This window comes from Perca fluviatilis, chromosome 14 (genome assembly GCF_010015445.1).
Source record: "Perca fluviatilis chromosome 14, GENO_Pfluv_1.0, whole genome shotgun sequence".
NCBI lineage: Eukaryota > Metazoa > Chordata > Actinopteri > Perciformes > Percidae > Perca > Perca fluviatilis.
Window position 1 is genome coordinate 38,254,880 of NC_053125.1, and position 24,482 is coordinate 38,279,361.

Below are 24,482 nucleotides of genomic sequence, written 5' to 3' on the forward strand. Positions count from 1 at the left end.
CCACCAGACTCCATGTAAATAATCAGGACTTTTAGCGTGTATAGAGCCAGCATATCTCCACCAGACTCCATGTAAATAATCAGGATGTTTATAGCATACTTAAAGTCCTGATTATTTACATGGAGTCTGGTGGGTTTGGTCATAGGGTTACATTGCAGCTTGTTTCTTGTTTAAAACTGGACCAGTATCATCAGTCCCACTGACTGACTCATAATAAATAATATATACAAGTGGCGCCCTCTGGTGGAGGAAGCATGTCACTGCCATTTGTTACATAAAACATATATACTGTCTATCTTATATACCTTGACACATGACAGTCTTAGACAGTGCACCGACAGGGGTCATTATATTCGGGGGAGATCTGAACAATATCTTTACTTCAAAGGACAACTCAACAACAACCAGAAAGGTAAATCCACCAAATAAACTCAATTTCTTAATTATTAACGACCTTCGGGATGGTTGGAGGACCTCACACCCTAATACAACATATTACACATACTTCTCACATGCACAGGATAGCTATAGTCGAATAGAGTATGTGTTTATTTCAGGGATTGAATTAGATAGACTTGTTATGAGTAAAATCAATGATACTGTAATAGCTGATCATGCTATAGTGACATGTGTGTTGGCCCCTAAAGAAAACATAACGTCTCACATGACGGTTTTCCTAAAAAAAACATCTTTATCAGAAAAGTCGGTTTCTTTCAACCAAATTTTTTGAAAAATAATGTGGATTGTTCCACACAATGATCTTCATTTTCTTTTTCAGTAAAATTAATGATCAGCTGACTATTTTCTTTAAATTTTGATGTTTTGTTCAATTTTAAAGCATTCCAAGAAAAACAATTTATGAAAAAAATGAAAAAAAAAAGTGACAAACATGTGTGTGTGTGTGGGGGTGGCGGGGGACCCACGAAAACGTCAAAAGCTGCAGAAAAAATTAACAAAACCATAAAAAAGTGACAAAAACATCAGGGGTGGTGGGGGGCAACAAAAGTTTTGAAAAAGATGACCAAGACATTGAAAAAGAAAGTTAAAATTTTGACCATAGAAAAATGAAAAGGTCGACGGGAAGCCAACACAAGGGTTAAAATTATATATTATTATTATACTGATTGAACTCTGGCAAGATAACATGGAGACACAGCGGTCTTGTCTAGACCAGGGGGGATGCTGAGGGACCACTAGAGGTCTGCGGACCACCTGCAGTACCCTCACGGACCACTAGAGGTCCGCGGACCACCTGCAGTACCCTCACGGACCACTGGAGGTCCGCGGACGACCTGCAGTACCCTCACGGACCACTAGAGGTCCGCGGACCACCTGCAGTACCCTCACGGACCACTAGAGGTCCGCGAACAACCTGCAGTACCCTCACGGACCACTAGAGGTCCGCGGACCACCTGCAGTACCCTCACGGACCACTAGAGGTCCGCGGACCACCTGCAGTACCCTCACGGACCACTAGAGGTCCGCGAACAACCTGCAGTACCCTCACGGACCACTAGAGGTCCGCGGACCACCTGCAGTACCCTCACGGACCACTAGAGGTCCGCGGACCACCTGCAGTACCCTCACGGACCACTAGAGGTCCGCGAACAACCTGCAGTACCCTCACGGACCACTAGAGGTCCGCGGACCACCTGCAGTACCCTCACGGACCACTAGAGGTCCGCGGACCACCTGCAGTACCCTCACGGACCACAAGTGGTCCGCGGACCACCTGCAGTACCTTCACGGACGACTGGAGGTCCGCGGACCACCTGCAGTACCCTCACGGACCACTAGACAGAGGCTGCTGTAGAGAGCTCTTCATAAGTCTTATTCTGGACTTTGTATTACTAGAGGCTGCTGTAGAGAGCTCTTCATAAGTCTTATTCTGGACTTTGTATTACTAGAGGCTGCTGTAGAGAGCTCTTCATAAGTCTTATTCTGGACTTTGTATTACTAGAGGCTGCTGTAGAGAGCTCTTCATAAGTCTTATTCTGGACTTTTGTATTACTAGAGGCTGCTGTAGAGAGCTCTTCATAAGTCTTATTCTGGACTTTGTATTACTAGAGGCTGCTGTAGAGAGCTCTTCATAAGTCTTATTCTGGACTTTGTATTACTAGAGGCTGCTGTAGAGAGCTCTTCATAAGTCTTATTCTGGACTTTGTATTACTAGAGGCTGCTGTAGAGAGCTCTTCATGAGTCTTATTCTGGACTTTGTATTACTAGAGGCTGCTGTAGAGAGCTCTTCATAAGTCTTATTCTGGACTTTGTATTACTAGAGGCTGCTGTAGAGAGCTCTTCATAAGTCTTATTCTGGACTTTGTATTACTAGAGGCTGCTGTAGAGAGCTCTTCATAAGTCTTATTCTGGACTTTGTATTACTAGAGGCTGCTGCAGAGAGCTCTTCATAAGTCTTATTCTGGACTTTGTATTACTAGAGGCTGCTGTAGAGAGCTCTTCATAAGTCTTATTCTGGACTTTGTATTACTAGAGGCTGCTGTAGAGAGCTCTTCATAAGTCTTATTCTGGACTTTGTATTACTAGAGGCTGCTGTAGAGAGCTCTTCATAAGTCTTATTCTGGACTTTGTATTACTAGAGGCTGCTGTAGAGAGCTCTTCATAAGTCTTATTCTGGACTTTGTATTACTAGAGGCTGCTGTAGAGAGCTCTTCATAAGTCTTATTCTGGACTTTGTATTACTAGAGGCTGCTGTAGAGAGCTCTTCATAAGTCTTATTCTGGACTTTGTATTACTAGAGGCTGCTGTAGAGAGCTCTTCATAAGTCTTATTCTGGACTTTGTATTACTAGAGGCTGCTGTAGAGAGCTCTTCATAAGTCTTATTCTGGACTTTGTATTACTAGAGGCTGCTGTAGAGAGCTCTTCATAAGTCTTATTCTGGACTTTGTATTACTAGAGGCTGCTGTAGAGAGCTCTTCATAAGTCTTATTCTGGACTTTGTATTACTAGAGGCTGCTGTAGAGAGCTCTTCATAAGTCTTATTCTGGACTTTGTATTACTAGAGGCTGCTGTAGAGAGCTCTTCATGAGTCTTATTCTGGACTTTGTATTACTAGAGGCTGCTGTAGAGAGCTCTTCATAAGTCTTATTCTGGACTTTGTATTACTAGAGGCTGCTGTAGGAAGCTCTTCATAGAGTCTTATTCTGGACTTTGTATTACTAGAGGCTGCTGTAGAGAGCTCTTCATGAAGTCTTATTCCTGGACTTTGTATTACTAGAGGCTGCTGTAGAGAGCTCTTCATAAGTCTTATTCTGGACTTTGTATTACTAGAGGCTGCTGTAGAGAGCTCTTCATAAGTCTTATTCTGGACTTTGTATTACTAGAGGCTGCTGTAGAGAGCTCTTCATAAGTCTTATTCTGGACTTTGTATTACTAGAGGCTGCTGTAGAGAGCTCTTCATAAGTCTTATTCTGGACTTTGTATTACTAGAGGCTGCTGTAGAGAGCTCTTCATAAGTCTTATTCTGGACTTTGTATTACTAGAGGCTGCTGTAGAGAGCTCTTCATAAGTCTTATTCTGGACTTTAACCTTCCTGTTGTTCTCCGGTCATTTTCTAAAGGTTTCTGTATAAAAAATTGGGTTTCTTTCAACCAGATTGTCAAAAGAAATAACGTGGATGGTTCCTTATAATGCTCTTCACAAGTTAATTAAATGATCACACACAGACACACACACACACACACACACACACACACACACACACACACACACACACACACACACACACACACACACACACACACACACACACACACACACACACACACACACACACACACACACACACACACACACACACAGTGAATTCTCCTGAATCAGCAGAACTAAAGCTGTCAGATGAATGTAGCGGAGTAACTAAAGTAACTAGTAACTAAAGCTGTCAGATGAATGTAGCGGAGTAACTAAAGTAACTAGTAACTAAAGCTGTCAGATGAATGTAGCGGAGTAACTAAAGTAACTAGTAACTAAAGCTGGAACAGATGAATGTAGCGGAGTAACTAAAGTAACTAGTAACTAAAGCTGTCAGATAAATGTAGTGGAGTAACTAAAGTAACTAGTAACTAAAGCTGTCAGATAAATGTAGTGGAGTAACTAAAGTAACTAGTAACTAAAGCTGTAACAGATAAATGTAGTGGAGTAACTAAAGTAACTAGTAACTAAAGCTGTAACAGATAAATGTAGTGGAGTAACTAAAGTAACTAGTAACTAAAGCTGTCAGATAAATGTAGTGGAGTAACTAAAGTAACTAGTAACTAAAGCTGTCAGATAAATGTAGTGGAGTAACTAAAGTAACTAGTAACTAAAGCTGTCAAATAAATGTAGTGGAGTAACTAAAGTAACTAGTAACTAAAGCTGTAACAGATAAATGTAGTGGAGTAACTAAAGTAACTAGTAACTAATGCTGTCAGATAAATGTAGTGGAGTAACTAAAGTAACTAGTAACTAAAGCTGTCAGATGAATGTAGTGGAGTAACTAAAGTAACTAGTAACTAAAGCTGTAACAGATGAATGTAGTGGAGTAACTAAAGTAACTAGTAACTAAAGCTGTCAGATGAATGTAGTGGAGTAACTAAAGTAACTAGTAACTAAAGCTGGAACAGATGAATGTAGTGTAGTAACTAAAGTAACTAGTAACTAAAGCTGGAACAGATGAATGTAGTGGAGTAACTAAAGTAACTAGTAACTAAAGCTGTAACAGATAAATGTAGTGGAGTAACTAAAGTAACTGGTAACTAAAGCTGTAACAGATGAATGTAGTGGAGTAACTAAAGTAACTAGTAACTAAAGCTGGAACAGATAAATGTAGTGGAGTAACTAAAGTAACTAGTAACTAAAGCTGTAACAGATAAATGTAGTGGAGTAACTAAAGTAACTAGTAACTAAAGCTGGAACAGATAAATGTAGTGGAGTAACTAAAGTAACTAGTAACTAAAGCTGGAACAGATAAATGTAGTGGAGTAACTAAAGTAACTAGTAACTAAAGCTGTCAGATAAATGTAGTGGAGTAACTAAAGTAACTAGTAACTAAAGCTGTCAGATGAATGTAGTGGAGTAACTAAAGTAACTAGTAACTAAAGCTGTAACAGATGAATGTAGTGGAGTAACTAAAGTAACTAGTAACTAAGAGTCTCAGATGAATGTAGTGGAGTAACTAAAGTAACTGGTAACTAAAGCTGTAACAGATGAATGTAGTGGAGTAACTAAAGTAACTAGTAACTAAAGCTGGAACAGATGAATGTGGTGCGTAACTAAAGTAACTAGTAACTAAAGCTGGAACAGATGAATGTAGAGGAGCTAACTAAAGTAACTAGTAACTAAAGCTGGAACAGATGAATGTGCGAGTAACTAAAGTAACTAGTAACTAAAGCTGTCAGATAAATGTAGTGGAGTAACTAAAGTAACTAGTAACTAAAGCTGTAACAGATGAATGTAGTGGTAGCTATAAGTAACTAGTAACTAAAGCTGGAACAGATGAATGTAGCGGAGTAACTAAAGTAACTAGTAACTAAAGCTGGAACAGATGAATGTAGTGGAGTAACTAAAGTAACTAGTAACTAAAGCTGGAACAGATGAATGTAGAGGAGTAACTAAAGTAACTAGTAACTAAAGCTGTCAGATAAATGTAGTGGAGTAACTAAAGTAACTAGTAACTAAAGCTGTCAGATAAATGTAGTGGAGTAACTAAAGTACAATATTTCCATCTGAGATGTAGTAGAGTAAAGTCCAGTTACTTGAGTAAATGTACTCAGTGCACCACTAACTGATAAATATAAACAGTATATATATAAATTAACAGTATGTGTAGTTCCCCTCCTGAGCTCCAGGCGGCGCCATTGGCCTTCTTTCATTTTAAACTTTTATTGTGAAAAGGACTGAGTAGGAGGAAGCGGAAGTGCCGTTGCTCCCCTGTGATATGTCTCGTTCTGGCGCTAGAATAACTGTGTGGGATGCCAAAATTGACATGGGATGCCAACTTCTGTTAAACTCTGAAGAAGAAGAAGAAGAAGAAGAAGAAGAAGAAGAAGAAGAAGAAGAAGAAGAAGAGCTGTGTAGTGTGTTAGCTGCTGATCTTATTGGACCGTTTTAGGAGACAGAGCTCGAGGTAAAGACACACACACACTCAGGTAAAGCCTCTAATGACTGCTCTTTATCACGGAGATCAAAGCGAGGAGAAGGCTGAGCTGCGCATGCGCCGACACAATGATTTCAGGTGGGCTCCGTGTGTTGCTCCTCTGACTGCATTAGCATTTGTTTTTAATTAAAGAAAAATCTATACAAATGTATACACATGTAATAACAACATAACACATGTCACACATGTTATTTAAGTCCCTAGAAAGGTATAATGTGTAATTTTAGTTCAGACCATCCCATAAAAAGTTTTCAAACAATCAACTGAAAGTAAAAGTACTGTACATTGTCAGTTCTGAGGGCCATCCTTCTTTTCTTCACAAACATTAATAACAGTTATAACGCAAATCAAGGCCGAATCACATGTTTTGACTCCATAAATGTGTTAGACCCATAGACTTTTAATTATATTAATATAAACAGACCATAATGTTCACAGCCCAGACTAGCAGCTTCTACACCCCTAAGTAGCCCATATGATCTAATTAGATGTAGTATGTGAATTAATGTAGCCAGTCTCCTACATACCTTGTCCTGGCAGGAGTGGGCCATTCTTTTTTCCCCGAGGGGCCACATGAGAATCAGGGCCAGTTGTGGAGGGGCGGGCCAATAGGCTGAACTTAGTTCTGCTCAATATTAATTTGATGTCAGGCACACATTCTCCAACGTCTTTTTTTTCTCTGGGCGTATTAGGCGCAGAAGTCCTCCAAACCCTCTTTAATAATCCCCTTCAGAAAATGGCTTCCTGTCTGGGTGATCTAGTAGTTTGTCCCAAAGCTGGTCCTGACTGGTCCTGATTACACTCTATGGTTTGGTGCATTCAGGGTGCATTACACTCTAAGGTCTGGTGCATTCAGGGTGCATTACAGTCTATGGTCTGGTGCATTCAGGGTGCATTACAGTCTATGGTCTGGTGCATTCAGGGTGCATTACAGTCTATGGTTTGGTGCATTCAGGGTGCATTACAGTCTATGGTCTGGTGCATTCAGGGTGCATTACAGTCTATGGTCTGGTGCATTCAGGGTGCATTACAGTCTATGGTCTGGTGCATTCAGGGTGCATTACAGTCTATGGTCTGGTGCATTCAGGGTGCATTACAGTCTATGGTCTGGTGCATTCAGGGTGCATTACAGTCTATGGTCTGGTGCAGAGCGGTAAGTAAGTAGTAGTAAGTAAAATTTATTTATACAGCTTTTCACAGACAAGGTCACAAAGTGCTTTACAGTGTGCATAAACAATAAAACATGGTAAAAATAGTCAATAGAGTAAGATACAAGTACAACAGAATAATTTTCAAATAAATAGACATAGGTACCGCTAGCCTGCAAGTGAGTTTCACTTGTCCCTTAAAAATCCACATCTCCGAACTGTGCTAGTTGGTAAAGCATTCAGAGTTGGGCCATAGCCTTAAAAGCTCTGTCCCCACATGTTTTCAGACAGAGTGGTGGCATGACAAGCAGATTTTGATTAACAGACCTGGAGAGCCGGATTGGTGTGTAAATGAATTAAGTTAGCAAGATAGAAGGGGTGACCATGTGAGTGTAGGTTATGGTCAGAATCTTGAATTGGATCTGTAAGCTACAGGAAGCAGTGAGGGACAAGCAAAGGGGTGATATGGGTACACCTGTTTGATCTTGTAAGAAGCCTAGCAGCAGCATTTTGAATGGACTGCAGGGGTGAAGACAGTTTATTGATGAGGAGAAGGAATTGCAATAGTCAATACGGAAATAAGCATGGATAAGATCTCCAGTTCTAACTGAGAGACCACAGCCTTAATTTGCTAATATTGGTATGGAAAAAAGGGTTTGGTCACTGATTTGATATGGTGTCAAAGATAGGGTTTGTCAAATATCACCCCAAGGTTCCTTAGACTGGGCGGACCGTGTAACAGAGACCCAATATTCTGCCTGATCAGAGGAATAGCACTGTCTGGTGCTATGATTAAAACCTCTGTCTTGTCTGGGTTCAGCTGCAAAAGCTTTCAGCCATCCAGTTGTTTATGGCCTCAATGCAATCTAGAAGCCAGTAAGCTTTGATGTTATTTTGCTAAAAGTAAAATGGAGTTGTATGTCATCCGCATAAAAATGATAAGAAATGTCAAAATTAGAATAATCTGGCCAGAGGACATATATAAAATGATAATATTGTAACTACTACTATAACTCTGGTGTAGTCATTCTGGACACGATTCTTTTTTTTTTTTTACTCCGTAACGGGATGGGATTTGTAATGTAGCTAAAAGTCCTGATTATTTACATGGAGTCTGGTGGAGATATGCTGGCTCTATACACAAAAAGTCCTGATTATTTACATGGAGTTGGTGGAGATATGTGGCTCTATACACGCTAAAAGTCCTGATTATTTACATGGAGTTTGGATATGCTATACACACTAACTTATTACATGAGTCTGGTGGAGATATGCTGCTCTATACACGCTAAAAGTCCTGATTATTTACATGGAGTCTGGTGGAGATATGCTGGTCTATACACGCTAAAAGTCCTGATTATTTACATGGAGTCTGGTGGAAATATGCTGGCTCTATACATGCTAAAAGTCCTGATTATTTACAGGAGTCTGGTGGAGATATGCTGGCTCTATACACACTAAAAGTCCTGATTATTTACATGGAGTCTGGTGGAGATATGCTGGCTCTATACGCTAAAAGTCCTGATTATTTACAGGAGTTGGTGGAGATATGCTGGCTCTATACATGCTAAAAGTCCTGTTATTTACAGGGAGTCTGGTGGAGATATGCTGGCTCTATACACACTAAAAGTCCTGATTATTTACATGGAGTCTGGTGGAGATATGCTGGCTCTACACACGCTAAAAGTCCTGATTATTTACATGGAGTCTGGTGGAGATATGCTGGCTCTATACACGCTAAAAGTCCTGATTATTTACATGGAGTTGGTGGAGATATACATGCAGGATTAGGATAAATATTTAGGATTTATACATTATTTAGGATTTCTTATGTATTTACTTATTCCTACATATTAATTAAAGTTTTTGTCTACATTTTTCTACGTTTCATTGCTTAAACTGTTTATTTACATTGGTTTTACACTAAAAGTTTATTTACATGATCTGGTGGAATATGCGCTCTATACATGCTAAGCCTGATTATTTACATGGAGTCTGGTGGATATGCTCTAACGCTATATTTACATGATCGAATTGGTCTATACACGCTAAAAGTAGTGATTATTTACATGGAGTCTGGTGGGTTTGGTCATACGGTTGCAGCTTGTTTCTTGTTTAATACTGGGCCAGTATCATCAGTCCCACTGACTGACTCATACTGGTGGCGCCCTCTGGTGGAGGAAACATGCCACTGCCATTTGTTACATACAGAATATATACTGTATATCTTATATACCTTTTCTACCTTTTCTAAGCAAGACACAGACAGTCTTAGACAGTGCACCGACAGGGGTCATTATATTCGGGGGAGATCTGAACAATATCTTTAATTCAAAGGACAGCTCAACAACAACCAGAAAGGTAAATCCACCAAATAAACTCAATTTCTTAGTTATTAACGACCTTCGGGATGTTTGGAGGACCTTACACCCTAATACAACATATTACATATACTTCGAAATACAATCCTTCAGTCAAAATGTATTCAAGTACATTTTAAAATACTGATTTTAAAAACTACTTAAAATACAAAATACACAACAAAACTACTCAATACAGTAACGTGAGTAAATGTATTTCGTTAATTTCCACCTCTGGTAACTAGTAATCTATAATGTATTACATTTTGGAAGTAACTTGCTCAACACTGTTTGTCATTGTGCATAAATAGGAACAATACCAACGGGCTTCTCTGCTAACGTTAGTTACCGACGATTAGCTTGGACCAATCCAGCAAATAGACGGTACCCTAGGATGCTGTTACCTGAAACAGATGATTTAATACTGTAGCTGTCAGTGTGGTTTTCTTGTTCCACTTGTTCAGCCTCAGAGGGGGGAGAGAGCGGCTGACCTGAGATCAGTAGAGCACCTCCGTGTATAATTACGATTTTATGACATTTCATAAACAGCTGATGGAGCGTTGGAGTGTCATGCTGATGTTGTGCGATGATTATCATGCGTCGCCTGAGTGCTGTAGGATTCTCGTAGGGTACAGATTTGATCATTGGCAAATTATCAAAGATGTTTTATCAACATTAATAAAGTTATGAATATGGTTATTAAGAACTTTATCAAATCGACAAACAATCAAAACGGGGCACCACCCTGCTAGTCAGGGACCAATAATCAAACTGTGGAACAGTCTCATTTCTGTGGTATTCCTTTAAAAAGGAACTAAAGGAAGGGGTGAATCCAAGCACGGACCTGATCGACCAGCGATTATTACAACAAGTACACAAATAATCACAAGCAACTGCTAATTAAGTATAATAAGATTTATTAACGTCACAATTATCAGTAGCTAATCGATATCATATCACAACCAAAACAAAGCAAAAACAAAGCAGCATGTGTGTGTGTGTGTGTGTGTGTGTGTGTGTGTGTGTGGTGTGTGTGTGTGTGTTTGTTTGTGTGTTGTGTGTGTGTGAGCAAAGGAGGAGGGGCGTTGTCAAAATGTAGTTCTAACACCTAAAACAACTCCAAAAATGGCTACTCCTGTGAGCTACACAAAACTATTTAGCCTCAAGAGGGCGATAGTGGTGCTGGATGCGCGGAGAGGGCTGAAGAAGCCGCGGGGTTGCTAGGCAACGCGCACGCTTAGCCGGTATGGTAGCTAGTTCCTGTGTTAGCTCTGTACGAACGTAAGCAGATTCCACGTGTGAAGCTAGCCTACAGCGTTAGCTCGGGAGCTACGCGGCTAGCCTGTGTCGTGTGTGTGTGTGTGTCAGTAAGAGGAGAAAGAGAAGAAGAGTAAAGAAAAGAGGCACTTTGATCTTAATAATCGATAATGACCCAGTTCCCCTCAGCCCCTCAGGTCTGGGCTAACGTGTAGTTAGGACAAACTGAGACTTTTGGTTTCGCTGAGGGAAACGTCACTATAACCACTCCAGTAGCTAGCAGCTGATTTTCGCGATTCTATCGCAGACAGTAACTAATAACTCCGTGAAAGGAGTGATTTAAGCAGGTAGCAATTACAGTTATACCCAGCTACTCAACACAACATAAACCAACGAGTATAGTGATCAATTTATACATTCACAGAACAGATTAATAACCAGATATGGACCAGTACATGATTAAATCAGATCACATTAATGGCAACAATGGTAGCGAACCCTTTGCTCATTAATAACAAACCAAAACGCACTAGTTCTAATATCTGCCCAGAACTGTGTAAAAGCCTCCTTACTGTGTGCGTTGTTTGTCAGTTAAGTCTCTCGCCAGAGCTTAACGATCCGTTTCGTCCGAAGCAGAGGGGACGAGACGTGATCCAGGTCGACCAAACAAGAAACAGAACCTAGTCCTTTTCTTGAATCCAGGCTGATTAAGCCCGCTGCAGATGAAGGAATACCCTGGCCAGTATTTCCTCGGATCCCCTTTGTATATCAGACCGATATAAACTTGTCCCAGCTCAAAACTCGACCAGCGAGGTGATACTGGCTAGCTAGCTAGTCCGGACTAGAGTGCTTCCTGTAGTGAACTGAGTCACCGTGGAAAAAAAAAAAAAAAGCACAAACGCGGACAGCTTTTATCCTTCCTCCGCCTCCTATTGGCGGGGTGGTGCATTCAATGGCCCGACAGCCAATGGGAAAACTGCAACTTTGTCACAGGTGTGAAGCAGTTCTTTGTCTCACCACCAGTCTGCCTTGCCTGGCATGTGGTGAAGGTAGATTCTCCATCTTGGCGACTCTGCCTGTAGGAGTTTGGTGAAACTGGCTTTGGGATTCACATGTAGGCCAAGATCCTTTGTCTTGCCTTCTCTGTGTCTCTGCAGTCAACTCAATCTGAGCCATTAAGATCAATGTTTAACCAGCTTCTTGGTCCCCAACAGTGCATTTGCCGGCATATTCGTCAATTCGGTCACCGGCCGGTATGGCTGGGCGACATGGAGAAAATCAAATATCACGATATTTTTGACCAAACGCCTCAATGTCGATATTGTAGTGTTGACAATTTGTACTTTCACAAAATATCTTCCACATTTAGATTTTAAATAAATAACCATCATAATGTGGATATAACAGTCTAAGTAGGTAAAGGCAAATAATAGAACAGTTACAATAGTCTGGTAAATTCAGAAAATTACATCACTTTACTGTAATGCAACCTTTAAAACCAGGAAATGACTAAACTTACCATGTAACAATATTATAATTCTTCAAAATCTAAGACGATATCTAGTCTCCTATCACGATATCAATATAATATTGAAATATCGCCCAGTCCTACCGGCCGGACAATCGGTGCAGAAGTGAAAGTTCTGTCACAAAACTATGTTGTTTCGTATCATTGCACAGTTTTAAGAGGGTATATGGAAACCCTGGAGATTTCTTAGTGGGTATACTGCATATACCTGCATATCACATGTACTACACTGCTGTGTGGAGCTTCTGTTTGATATCTAGTATCAACTAAAATCACTTTTTATTGAGTTTCCTGTTAGTGAAATCTGAGTGAATTTAAGCTGGGCTTTTATTGTGAAGGGCAGACACTGAAAAGCCAGCGTTATGGTAGTGTTTGTTTTTACCTTTTAGATTTATTCCCAGTTTAATATAATGCTGTTTTCTCCAAACTACTCCGACTTCATGTTGTACCCAAGAAGGAAATAGAACAGTTTTCCAGCCGCTGCTTTGACTTTTCAGACTGTTCATTTAGTTGTGTGTGGATGTGAGGAGAACGAGAGGAGACAGCAGCTCCTGAATATCTCTGCATGCTTTGATTTGGTCTGAACAGAATCCAGAGTGAGTCCAGCAGCCCCAGTGGAGACCTGAGAGGAATGGAGGAGGACAACCAGAACCAGGAGCAGCAGAGCAACCAGGTCCCCAGGAGACCAGCAGCAGACTGGGACTCTGATACCAACGAGGTCCCCGGGAGACCAGCAGCAGACTCAGAATCTGATAGCAGCCATGTTCAGGTCAGTGTTCAGGACACAACAACCACTCTAAAGTAACAGAGGGCTATTTTACTAAATCTAAATAGTGGGGCTGCACAATTAATCTCAATTTTATCAAAATGGCAATATGGACTAGTGCAATATCCCAATCACAAAGGGGGGCAATATTTGTTAAAGACAAATTATGTGTCAAAGCGTTCTGAATGAAGTATTGTAGTGTTGCAGAGACGTCCCAGACTACAAATCCCATCCTACAGACTACAGAAAACCTCTTTGTGGGGCGACCTCTAGCTCCCCCAGTAGAGCATACAGTGGCCCGGGTTCAAATCCAACCTGCAGCCCTTTGCTGCCTGTCATCCCCTATCTCTCCCCCTATCATGTCTATCCACTGTCAAATAAAGGGGAAAGGCCCCAAAGAATTATCTTAAAGTGCCCATATTATGCTCATTTTCAGGTTCATAACTGTATTTTAAGGTTGTACCAGAATAGGTTTACATGGTTTAATTTTCTAAAAACACCATATTATTGTTGTACTGCACAGCTCTCTCTCACTGCTGCAGATCCTCTTTTCACCTGGTTTCTGTTTTAGCTACAGAGTGAGACCTCTTTTCATCTTCTTCTTCTGGACTGTCTTTGATTGCGCTCGCACATGCTCAGTAGCTCAGATGTAGAGCATGTCAGCTAGCTAACTCTAGAGACAGTAAAAGAAAGCCTGTTTCTCCACTTCTTTGGTCAGTTACAAGGCAGGATTAGCTGGGAGACTTCTAAATGAGGGCGCACATGTAAGTATTTCTTTTGTAGATTATGGTGAACTTGTGTGTGTTGTAGCAGTGCTTTGCTATTGAGAACGACGTAGCATGCTAATGCTACGAGCTAACGGTTGTGGTTAGCCAGCTCATTTTGGACTGTGACGTCACAGTCCGAGACGATGTTGACCAGCTCACCAGGAGACTGAAGGCAGGACACATTCAGAAACCATATCTCACTCAGAACACCATGGATGGATTTTTTTCAAAGTTTGTATGTGTGTGGAAGCACCAGAGACACAAAAGAACACCCCAAATCACAAGAAAAAGTGATTTTTTTCATAATATGGGCACTTTAAAAAAACAACAACAAAAAATCTTTGTTTGGTACAGATCCTTGTAAAAAATCACACTATAATCATTTTCATTTTAATATTTTTCAATGAGACATAAACGATCATTCCCTCTAATATCGTGAATCAAACTGCAATCGCAGTATCAGTCCAAATAATCACAATTAGATATTTTCCTCGCAGCCCTACTAGATAGCGGATTAGGCTGGGATTTCCCAGCTATCCTGGAGGTACTAAGCCTTGACTTGGTTAGATAGATGTGACAGTCATTGGTGCTGTTATATTCCCATTAGGAAGACTAATTAACTGCTGTTCATATTGTTGTTAGAAGTTTGGTGAATATAGTATGACAGTTGTTGAGGTAAGTAGAAAAGGCTGATCAAGTTTTAAATGGAGTCAGTGATGAAGGATAATATATAATGTCCTATACATGTGTTTCTATAACAACGACCGACTGGTCAGAGACCAATACATCTTTATAGATGATTGATTTCTTTTTGTTTTCTTTGACAATAAAGGATCATATACAGTAGAGTTTCGGCGAGCTTACCACAGTATTGTCGCCCACAATCAACCTCTGCTGCTAAAAGCAGTCGACCTGCACTGATGGTTGAAACGGAGACACACATATTGGGCCTTTTCCCAGAGATCCTTGCCATTTATTTTATTCTGTCCTGGACTCTGACTCTAACCTTTTTGGACTCGGTCTTGACTTGGTGTCGACTAGTCCTGGTCTTGGACTTGTCTTGGACACGACAAAGGTGGTCTTGACTACAGCCCTGGATCATGTACAGTATATTACATTTCTATGTGCATTGTATTTGGCATTCTTAGCACCCAGTATGTGTTCTGTCCAGTAAACTGGGACTATAATTTGAGAGGGTTGTACAATTTTGAGAACATATCCTAATTGTACAATTCTCCTTAGTTATAGTCTTAGTTCACTGGGCCAGTAACTATATAGTGTAAACTACTCTACATTAATGAAACAATAATCAATGGTTTTTGTATATATTATTATATTATATCATTATATTTTGCTGTTTTTAACTGATGAATACACTTACAGTCAGGTTTACAGTGTGCATTTTTATTTCATTTTTTTTAACCTTTATTTAACCAGGTAGGCCGTTATTTACAGTGGGGACCTGACCAAGACAAGGCTAGCATACAAGACAACATATAGTTTCACATTCACCATAGTACAAGAAAACAGAGTGCAATAGGTTACAAAGGTACAGATTAATTAGGCAGTTCAAGCCGGCACAAAGTCCGGTGTAAGCAAGACGATGGATGTGCGAAAGTGATATGGTGATACCATCATATACATGAAATAGACAACCTATAACATTGCCGAGATGTAGTAAAGAGTCACAATACAGTTAGTGCAAATATTTGTCTAGGTAGTGAGGTAGTAACATGAATAACACAATATACATGAAAAGACAGTCTGAATGTTAAATGCTGAGATGTAGTAGAGAGTCAGTGTTAGGGATGAAAGATATATCGACTCAATATTGTTATCGCGATATCACGTTGCGCGATCTTATACCGAAAGAGATAATTATGCAATATTTTTGTTTTATTTGTGAAGCATTGCATCCCACCTAGGGTTGGTTACCGAAACCCAGTTCCACTATGGTACCGGTTCCTACGCAAACGGTAGTATTCGGACCGGATTAGAACGTGAATTTCGGTTCCTCATTTCGGTTCGACTGAAATATTTTCCCTCTGTTGCTCCGGACAGCAGCAGACTCTTTATTTCTTTCTCCCTTTTCTGCCGAGTGGCGCGCATGCCCGCTCGCGGTGTGAAGCGCGTGTCCGCGCTATTCCCCCGACATGCTACTCTACAATCTGCTGATAGACGGCTTTTTGTACACGCTCTGAAACGGACGTAAAAATATCCCACTTTCTCTGTAGTCTACCGTTAGCTAGCTACTGTAAATGTAGGCTACTTTTAAAATGGCATATTTTCCCCTCTGGGCTCACCAAAACGGACGTAAAAGCATATTAACAATTCACTGACTGTGATCGCTAGTTAAACATTACACTTACTCTGCTAGTCTATCGTTCAAGACAAGAGCCTGTAGCCTGGTGGTGGGGGAGGCAGGACAGCCTCCCCAAATTGTCTACCCTTTTAAACTCCTACCTGGGTGTGTACAGACCTCTTGGACACCGTCTGAGAGAGGTTTCTCCTGTGCAGTAGGCCTACATGCCATAAGTCAGGAGAGGTGGAGTATCTCGCCAGAGAAGGCAAATATGGTCATTTTTCTGCTAAAGAACTGCTAAAGTTTGAAGCTGGTTGGCATACCAACTCAACATTTATTTTGTTGTTACTTGTTAATGGTGTAACTGTTATTTGTTAAATTATTGTAGTTATGTGTTAGGTGACTTAGTTATTATATTTAAACGTTAATATATTGTTAAATTTAAATAATTTTCAATAAAAAAAAAAAAAAAACTCCATAAAAAGCCTTTCTTTTATGTCATTTTTCAGTTTTTCAAGAATCGGTTTAAGAATCGTTTAGGAATCGGAATCGTTTTAAAAGTACCGGTTCGGAATCGTAAAAAAAACTTTATATAAAATATATAAAGTAGTAGTTCAAGAAGGAGCAGGCAGAAACAAATAGCTTATTTGGTCCTGCCCCTTATTTCCCAAAATCATATGATACAAAGTAAAATAGATATGCAAATACAGCATACAATCTTTGGGTCTTACAATAATTTACAACAATACAATAATATACAACAATACTAGGGCTGGGATATGGACCAAAGTCTATCATATATTTGGCTAATATCATATACTATATATCATATATTTCGGTAAATATAAATATTATCTTTATAAATTAAATAATAATATACTTCTTCTATTAAATTCTTTAAATAATAATAACAAATACTGTATAACAATAATTTTTATCAAATATATTTTGTATTTTAAAATTATTAATATAATACTTGTTCAAAATTATCCAGTAACAGGTTATATATTTTACTTTATCTTCATTATAAATTTTAAAAAATATTTTATAATTTATTTATCGTCACAATTAGTAACACTTCACCCTTCTACTAATTTCAAGGTAAGTTTAAACAACTAATTCCTCATCACATATTTATATATACATTATTTAACACTAGCTCAATCTCAGCCTCGCTCCCCTTAGCTTCTCTCCCTATAACTTCACTATGTTTACGTACTTTTGTGCGGAGATGCAGGTCTCCCGTCCGGATGAATATATCATACACTTGTACCTGTTAAATTTATCCATTGCGTTTGTTCTTTTCTTTCCTCTGAACATAATTAGCTAAAATCGATCTTTAGCGTTGATCTTGTTCGGACCCTGTTCCAAATGGGTTTTGACGTATGTTTAGAACCTCCGGCGACATATCTATGGGAGCAAGGATCACATTTGAACTATATCGATATATGCATATGGTTAATTCCATATCTCATTTAAAATATATCGATATATTTGTTTATATCGATATATCGCAGCCCTAAACAATACCTTTTTAAATTACAAATTCCAATCCTATGTTTCAGTTTATTATTTTCTGTATTGATCAAGCAATGATGTCTTTAATCTATTTTTGAACTGAATGATATTATGGCTCTGTTTAGTTTAGTTCTGACTCTGGGGACAACAAGCAGACCTGTCCCAGACCACCTGAGAGGTCTGGGGGGGTCATAGTGTAGCAGCAGATCAGAAATGTATCTTGGCCCTAAACCGTTTAGTGATTCTTTTAGTTTAGTTTAGTGAAAATACTTTTGCTGGTTTATGAATCGCTAAACCGTTTAGTGATTTATAAACCAGTAAAAGTATTTTGAAATCAATTCTTTGAGGCACTGGAAGCCAGTGTAGAGACTTCAGTACTGTAGTGATGTGATCCACTTTCTTGGTCTTAGTGAGGACTCGAGCAGCAGCATTCTGAATCAGCTGCAGCTGTCTGATTGAGTTTTTGGGAAGACCTGTAAAGACCCCGTTACAGTAGTCAAGTCTACTGAAGATAAAAGCATGGACAAGTTCTTCCAGATCCTGCTGAGACATAAGTCCTTTAACCCTTGATATATTTTTAAGGTGATAATAGGCTGACTTTGTAATTGTCTTAATGTGGCTTTTAAAATTCAGGTCTGAGTCCAGGACTACACCAAGATTTCTGGCTTTGTCTGTTGTTTTTAACATTGTCATTTGAAGCTGAGTACTAGGGATGCACTGAAATGAAAATTCTTCTTATTCTTGACCGAAAACCGAAAAAGAGGAAACCAAGACCGAAAACCGAAACACCGAAAGAAATTATGCCAATTATTAGTACCATTGCATTTATGGCTATGACTGTGTACTAACTTTACTAAAATCAAGGCATTGCAATTGTATAAATTAATATTAAAGTTTAATTAAAAAAATATCTAGCAGAAATATGGCTACAATCTGATAGTCACATACAGTATATAGTAGCCTAAGACCAGAATAGCTTACCTATTATTATTATTATTATTATTATTATTATTATTATTATTATTTGAGGCACTTTCTTGCGAGGATTTCGCTGAACATATCAGACAACGAGGGTGCATGCCCCTCATCTGGTGCAGAGACAAGTCTTTTTTTCTGCGCTCTGATCTCCTGCGCTGGGCGCTGCTCCGTCTCCGTCTCCACGCGGGTTCTCCGCATCCATCGCGGCCTGGATCATTTCTCGTGCGCGCTGCTTTATTTCCCCATCCAAGTAATGGTCTTTATAACGCGGATCAAGTCCAGTCGCGATGAAGTGCAGAGGATCCGAATAGATCTGACTGAAACGTGTGCTGACAGACTCCACTTTTAATAGTTTTCACTCCGTGGTCCGTCTCAACCTCTTTGCTGAGGAGACGCTTTGCAGGTGGAACGGGTACTGACACATGTGCAGGTCGCGGTTTCTGTTTGCGTCATCACAACATTTTCGGCCATATTGTTTCGGTGATAAAAGTATTTTGGCCAAAAACCGAAAATGCCCTTTTCGGCCATTTTCGGCCGAAAATTTTCGGTGGCCGAATATTCGGTGCATCCCTACTGAGTACTGACTTTTAATCGTTCCCCTTTTGTTCCAAAAACAACCACCTCAGTTTTATATTCATTTAATTTAAGAAAGTTCTGGCACATCCAGTCGTTAATTTGTTCAATGCACATATTTAATTGTTGTATTGGGCTATAGTTCCCTGGTGATAAGGTTATGTAAATTTGTGTGTCATCCGCATAACTATGGTAATTTATTTTGTTGTTTTCTATAATATGAGCCAGTGGAAGCATGTATATGTTAAACAGAAGAAGCCCCAGAACTGAGCCTTGGGGAACTCCGCACGTCATATTTGTATGCTCAGATGTATAATTACCTATAGACACAAAGTAGTCCCTATTCTTTTAATAGGATTCAAACCACTTTAGTACTAAGCCAGAAAAGACAACCCAGTTTTCCAATCAGTCTAGTAATATGTCATGGTCGACTGTATCAAATGCAGCACTGAGATCAAGTAATACTAACACTGAAATTTTGCCACTATCTGTGTTTATGTGGATGTCATTAAAGACTTTAAAAAGAGCCGTCTCAGTGCTGTGGTGTGGACGAAAACCTGACTGGAAGGCATCAAAACTGTTGTTTAGTGACAAGAAAAGGTTGAGTTGTTTAAAAAACGCTTTTTCTATGATTTTACTTAAAAATGAAAGGTTTGATATTGGCCTATAGTTGCTCATTAGTGATGTGTCTAGATTGTTCTTTTTTAGGAGTGGCTTGATGACTGCAGTTTTCAGGGCCTGTGGGAAGATACCTGAGAGCAGAGACGTGTTTACAATTTGTAGAAGATCTGAAGCCAAACAATTTGAAACATTTTTGAAAACACCTGTTGGGTACTCGTAGGGTACAGATCTGATCATTGGCAAATTATCAAAGATGTTCATCAATATTAATAAAGTTATGAATATTTTGAAAAATTGACAATCAAAACGGGGCACAACCCTGCAAGTCAGGGACCAATAATCAAACTGTGAAACAGTCTCATTTCTGTAATAATCCTTTAAAGGAGCAAAGGAAGGGGTGAATTTGAGCACTGACCTGTGTTCAACCAGCAATTATTACAATAAATACACAAATAATCACAGGCAACTACTAATTAAGTATAATATAATTTATTAATGTCACAATTATCACCAGCCAATCCATAATCCTTCAATCATAAACTTGTATACCTTTTACAATATCACAACCAAAAGCAAAAACAGCAAGCCTGTAGCGCGTGTGTGTGTGTGTGTGTGTGTGTGTGTGTGTGTGTGTGTGTGTGTGTGTGTGTGTGTGTGTGTGTGTGTGTGTGTGTGTGTGTGTGTGTGTGTGTGTGTGTGTGTGTGTGTGTGTGTGTGTGTGAACAGAAGGAAAACACTGGAAATCTGTTATTTTCCTCGCTACTTTCAGCGAGCGGACACCTGACTTCTTGCTGACAAACTTCTCCAAGGTGTGAAGCAATGTACACAGTCTCAAACACAAACCATCAACAGAGTATCGTGATCAAATGACACATTCACAGAAACAGATTAATAATCACGACGTGGACCTGTACCACATGATTAAAATCAAATCACATTAATGGCAACAAGTGGTAGCAATAACCTTTGCTCATTAATAAAACAGACCAAACACACTAGTTCTAACGTCAGCCCTGAACTGTGTAAAGCCTCTTACTGTGTGTGTTGTTCGTTAGTTAATCTCTCGCCAGAGGTTAACGGTCCGTACGTCCAGAGCCGTGGACGAAACGCGATCCAAGTCGACACGCAAGAAAACGGGCACGTTGTCCTCCTTTCCTTGAATCCGGGCTGATTAAACCTGTTGCAGATGTGAGGAAATACTAGGTCAGTATTTCGCTCGGATCCCTTTTGTATCAGAAAGACATTTGATGTCCCAGCTCAATCTCGACCAGCGAGGTGAGGCTGGCTAGTTAGTTCGAACAGCTGAGCGGCACGTCTTCTTTCAGTAATGAATTACCGTGAAGAGCACTGAAAGACAATCGCCGAAAGCTTTTATTCTTTCATCGCCTCCTAGTGGCAGGGTGGTGCATTCAAAGACCCGACGGCCAATGGGAAAAATGCACCTTTGTCACAGGTGTGACACCATTGTGTTGCAGTTCTTTGTCTCGCCACCAGTCTGCCTTGATTTCCTCATGTTGAAGGTAGATTCTCCATTTTGTGACCCGTTTCCAAGTGGCGACCTGTAGGAGTTTGGTGAAACAGGCTTTGGAATTCACATGTAGGCCAAGATTCCTTTGTCTTGCCCACATGTGCCTTTTGTCTCTCCGGTCAGTTCAATCGGAGGCCTTTTTGGTTAAAATCAGGTTTAACAAACTGCTTGGTCCCAACACACCCATTGGTAGAATATCAAGACAACAGGAGGAGGTTTTCAGATGTTGTATAATGTCCTCCACACGGTGGGTCCAAACTTGTGGCCTGTACTGTATGCATGATGAGTTAAAATTGTGAGTGAGAGCAAATCTAGGATTTCAAGGTTATTCACTAACTCTCTCTCTCTCTCTCTGTCTGTTGCTATAGAAACGGAGAGGAAGAAAGGGACCCAAATGTCACCACTGTCAACACTGTGACAAATCCTTCACATCATCTGCATATTTAAAGATTCATCAGAGAGTTCACACTGGAGATAAACCTTACAGCTGTGATCAATGTGGGGCAGCTTTCATACTACAGAGCACCCTGAAAAGCCATCAACGCATTCACACTGCAGATAAACCTTACAGCTGTGATCAATGTGGGGCAGCTTTCAAAATACAGAGCAGCCTAAAAGCCATCAACACATTCACACTGGAGATAAACCTTACAGCTGTGATCAATGTGGGGCAGCTTTCGCAAAACAGAGTAATCTAAAAATACATCAACGCATTCACACTGGAGATAAACCTTACAGCTGTGATCTATGTGGTAAAACCTGTTCTACTCGTAGTACTCTAGAAATCCACCGACGTGTTCACACTGGAGAGAAGCCATACTGGTGTGAACAATGTGGGAAAACATTTTCTAGTAGTGGTAGCCTTTACTCTCACCAGCGCATTCACACTGGAGAGAAGCCTTACAGCTGTGATCAATGTGGTAAAATGTTTTCTCTGAGTGGTGACCTTAAAAAACACCAGCGCATTCACACTGGTGAGAAGCCGTACTGGTGTGAACAATGTGGTAAAAAGTTTTCTGAGAGTGGTAGCCTTAAAGCTCACCAGCTCATTCACACTGGAGAGAAGCTGTACGGGTGTGAACAATGTGGGAAAATGTTTTCTCACAGACATAGCCTTAAAAATCATCAGCGCCTTCACACTGGTGAGAAGCCGTACTGTTGTGATCAATGTGGAAAAACGTTTTCTGAGAGTGGTAGCCTTAAATCTCACCAGCGCATTCACACTGGAGAAAAGCCGTACAGCTGTGATCAATGTGGGGCAGCTTTTGCTCAGAGTACTCACCTTAAAACTCACCAGCGCATCCACACTGGAGAGAAGCCGTACTGGTGTGAACAATGTGGAAAAATGTTTTCTCGGAGTAGTAACCTTAAATCTCACCAGCTCATTCACACTGCCTCGTAGTGAACATGTTTCAGAGCCAAGCTGTTTCCTCCTGCCTCCTCCTCATGCCCTGATAGCTGAGTTGTTATATTCTGATCTTCTCTCCACATTGAAGGCTGACCAGCAGTAACTTGATCTTCTGAACACCATGGATGTTATCCTGGCCACCACTCAGGGCTGGCGATTGCCTAGGGCACGTGTGTCAAACTCAAGGCCCGCGGGCCAAATCCTGCCCCTCATAGATTAGGATCCGGCCCGCATAACAATTTAGGTTCTCAATACATTTTGTCCCGCCTAGTTTTTGTCACTTTTTTTTGCCGAAATGTTTGTAACGTTTTTGCCACTTTGTCAAAATTGTTGTCACTTTTTCCTGACTTCTTTAGGACTTTATGTTGTTTATGACCAAACTGTAAGTGAGAACACAATATAACACATGCAATAATACAGTCAAATATGTTTTACTTTTTCAATTAAATAAAAGCCTATCCATAAACTAAACATGTCTGGCCCTTGATGTCTTTCTTTCTTTCTTTATTTTGGATAGCCCCATGAGATGTACCATCTCATTTTCAAGAGGGTCCTTTCTATCATTATAAGAAAATAACAGCCAGAGACACAAATGCACAAAACATGACATTACACAATAACACATATAAAAAGAAAAACAACACAAAATAAAACAAATTCAACAAGCCATCATTCACAGTATTGTGAATTTTTGAAAACTGCATGTGAATAAGGGGTCTCATTAGCTTGAGAGACTGCAACAAAATGTTCATTAAAAGTTTGTGTAATTATTGTGGGGTTCTGTAAAATTTCATTATTGATATTCAGTTGATTAATTCGCCCTGTTTTGTAACGGTTAAGTAAAGTGTTAAGTTTATTCCAGAATTGTCTTGGATTCTTAAACTCTCTATTTAAGCTAGTTTTATAGTACTCTGACTTTGCATTCCATGTTTTAGTTGTACTACTATTACGTAATTGTCTATATATTTCCCAATCGCTCTGGTTTCTAGTAAGGCAAAATTTGGCCAAGCAACATCTCTTCGCTTAAGCAGAGAAATCAGTTCTGAGTTAATCCAGGGAAGACTAGTCCCTTTTACTCTGACTGTTTTAAGTGGAGCATGCTTATTGAGCACATTCATAACCTCACTGTAAAAGAAGTCCCATGCATCATTAACAGTAGATATAAGCGATTGCCCATGTCATCATTAAAAAGGTTTACATAAAAATATTTACACTGTCTGAATGTTATATCTTTGGGGTGCGCTTTAGACATTTTAACTTTCCACACACAGTATATTACAGAGTGATTGCTTAAACAGTCTGACATGACTCCAGAGGATAATATCCTTTCAGGGTTGGTTACAAGTATCCGGTCTATTAACGTTGATGATTGTAAATTTACTCTGGTAGGTGTATTGATCAGTTGTGATACATTCACACTACTAATTAGATTTCTATCTCCTGCTGAAGATCGGTCAAGCCAATTGCTGTTAAAATCACTGTTTAAATCTAGAATTATACATTCATTATTCTTTTCTAAGGAGCTTAGGGTTGCCAATATATTCTTCATAGAGCCAGAAGGGGCAGAGGGCGGCCT

At 39.8% G+C, this 24,482-nt stretch overlaps 1 pseudogene; it reads left to right on the plus strand.

The window, feature by feature from the left end:
* Positions 1–5,922: 5,922 nt before the first annotated feature.
* LOC120573392 lies at positions 5,923–23,273 on the plus strand (annotated as a pseudogene).
* Positions 23,274–24,482: the final 1,209 nt, after the last annotated feature.